The sequence below is a fragment of the Mastomys coucha genome, unplaced genomic scaffold (assembly GCF_008632895.1).
Source record: "Mastomys coucha isolate ucsf_1 unplaced genomic scaffold, UCSF_Mcou_1 pScaffold1, whole genome shotgun sequence".
Lineage (NCBI taxonomy): Eukaryota > Metazoa > Chordata > Mammalia > Rodentia > Muridae > Mastomys > Mastomys coucha.
In genome coordinates, this window is record NW_022196891.1 from 51,092,048 (window position 1) to 51,095,022 (window position 2,975).

At 42.0% G+C, this 2,975-nt stretch overlaps 1 long non-coding RNA gene across 1 annotated transcript; it reads right to left on the reverse strand.

The window, feature by feature from the left end:
* Window positions 1-1,095: 1,095 nt before the first annotated feature.
* LOC116070591 lies at window positions 1,096-2,703 on the reverse strand. The gene is made up of 2 exons (XR_004110470.1): window positions 2,610-2,703; window positions 1,096-1,444 (listed from the first exon to the last, which is right to left on the reverse strand). It is a non-coding gene; the product is annotated as an uncharacterized LOC116070591 (long non-coding RNA).
* Between the last annotated feature and the right edge of the window lie 272 nt (window positions 2,704-2,975).

A 2,975-nucleotide genomic window follows, 5' to 3' on the forward strand; every position in this document is an offset into this window, starting at 1 on the left:
GCAAGATATTTTTCCTAGGGCTGGAGAGATGGCTCAGTGGGTAAGAGCACCAACTGCTCTTCCGAAGGCCCTGAGTTCAGATCCCAGCAACCACATGGTGGCTCACAACCACCTGTAATAAGATCTGACGCCCTCTTCTGGTGCGTCTGAAGTCAGCTACAGTGCTACAGTGTACTTAATTATAATATAATAAATCTTTGGGGCTGAGCAAGTGGGAGCTACCGGAGCGAGCAGAGGTCCTAAAAGTCAATTTCCAACAACCAGATGAAGGCTCACAACTATCTGTACAGCTACAGTGTGTACTCATATACATAAAATAAATAAATCTTAAAAAAAAAAAGATATTTTTCCTAAAACTTTTTTCTCTTCTCTGTGATTTTTGTTTATTTGAGATAATGTCTTGCTGTGAGCCCAGGCTAGACTGGAACTTGGAGTTCTCTTGCCTTAGTGCTGGAAGTCTAAGTACCATCTTATCCAGTAAATAGCAATATTACCTGTACAGTACTAAATCCCTCTTTCTTTTCTTTTTCTTTTTGTTTTTTTTGGTTTTGGTTTTTTGGTTTTTTTGGTTTTTCGAGACATGGTTTCTCTGTTAGCCCTGGCTGTCCTGGAACTCATTCTGTAGACCAGGCTGGCCTCAAACTCAGAAATCCACCTGCCTCTGTCTACTAGGTGCTGGGATTAAGGGCATGAGCCACCACTGCCCGGCTAAATCCCTCTTTTTTTCCATCCGTATATCATATGGACGATTAGGATATGTACTATGTCCTGCTTCTTTTTGGTTGAGCAGATATTTAATCAAATGTCTTCATCCCAATTTAGGAGCTGATAATCATTTCACTCTTAAGCACCAACCTCAGACCTATCGAGTTAGGTCCTAGGATAGTTTCAGAATGAGATGACTGAAGTTGGCAGTAATAAATAGAAGCTCCTTAAAGGTAATGGCTGAACCTGAGACCAAATGAAGCTGCTTATGGTTCCATGGGGAGGGGGAACATTTTTTGATGCATCTGGTGCTTCAGGTTTTAGTGTCAGACACTTGAGTGTAACTCAGATTGTTTCCATGTTCTTTAAGAAGATAGATCTCTCATCTTGTGAAAGTTTAATTTTATTCTCCAGTGACCACTGTCAAGTATTTTAAGATAATGCTTATTTTTCGAATGTCTACAGCAGTCCTGGCTAAACACCTTCACTTCATTAAGGACGTCTGTATCACAGTGTGGCTCAGTTCTGAGTGTACCACCTCATTATTATTATCTGCTGTGCCTGTCAGCCTGCAATGGTGGCACCCAGAAGTGAAATGACTCCTTCAGATGTACAACTTCCAAAGAACTTCCAGGGTTCCTGGTCCCAGTTGCAGGGGCGTGGCAAACAGACCACAGTCTTAACTCAAGTCCCTTCAGTCATCGGCACTCTGTGAGAGGTCTGCTGTCATTTCATCCACCTGAGGGAAAATTGATTTTAAAATTATTTTTACTTTGAAAAGGTGGCATATTTATAAGAACTCACAAGTACAATGCAAAGAGGTCCCCTATGTCCTTCCTTCAGTCCCTAAGTCATACCTCTGTGCTCACGTCTTACTTTAACTATCACACAATGTCCAAACCAGAAAACTGACCCTGGTTCATCATACCTGTAGCTCTCTGTCACCACGTCTATTTGTGACTTACAGGAATAAGTATGAGCACATTGCACTACAGCTGTGTAACTGTCTTAACTGTTCAAGCTTCCTTAGCTGTTAGCTCATTCCCTGTCAGCTGCAGTTATATCATCAGGATTGAATTTCTGAGAGGTTTTTTTAATACCACTTGAGTTTTCCTTTCTTAATGTTTCTGATCTATCTATCTATCTATCTATCTATCTATCTATCTATCTATCGTCTATCTCCCACCCCCACACCACCCCTATATATATATACATATATATGTGTGTGTGTATGTGTGTGTAATTTTTATTTTATGTGCATTGGTGTTTTGTTGACTGTGTCTATGAGAAGGTTTCAGAAACTCTGGAACTGGACTTACAGACAGGTGTGAGCTACCATGTGGGTGCTGGGAATTGAGCCTGGGTTCTCTGGAAAAGTAGCCAGTGTTCTTAACTGCTGAGCCAGCTCTCCAACCTCATTCTTAATGTTTCTTAATACCTTCTCAACAGGAAGACTAAACCAACTAATCAGGGAGTCTCTTCTTGGTGCCAGCATTTTGAATGAATGATGCCATCAGTGACTATGTGGCCTTTCCTGTTCATGTCCCCTACCCAACCTATTAGCAAATCCTTCAACCTTTGACTTTTGAAATTCATCTTGAAGTTAATGACCTTGAACACCCCGAATGATGACCTTAGTCTTAGCCACTATCACTTTGGCCTCAATTGTTGACCTCCGGATTTCTAAATGACTTACTTCCCTTGTCCCACTCTTTTGACTCTATGTATGAAGAGCACACAGAGCACCTCCCAAGGAATGACCACCACCACCACCACCACCACCATCAGCAACAATAGCAACAACAACAACAACAGCAGCAGCAACAGCAGCAACAGCACATTTGTGCTGGAGAGATGGCTCAGTGGTTAAGAGTGCTCACTGCATTTTCTGGCAAACAACCTACTTTTGTTCCTCTTTATAGCTGAATGAGATCCTGTGTTGTACATACACATCACATTCTTTTCACAAATTCATCTGTTGATGGACAACTGGGATGACTCCAGAATGTGGCCATTGTGACTAGTAGTGTATCAACCTGGATGTGCCAGTATCTGTCACATTGGATCCTCTGGAACTGGAGTTATGGATGGTCGTGAGCCTCCATGTGATTGCTGGGAATCAAACACAGATCATCTACAAGGGCAAGTGTCCTTAGATACTGAGCTGTCTTTCTAGTCAGGCATTTTATAAAATGGCTCTCTCTGGGATTTGCCTGTTTTTCCCACGGTGAGACTTTGGTTAGGATGCTGATGGCAGGGTTGTCACTATC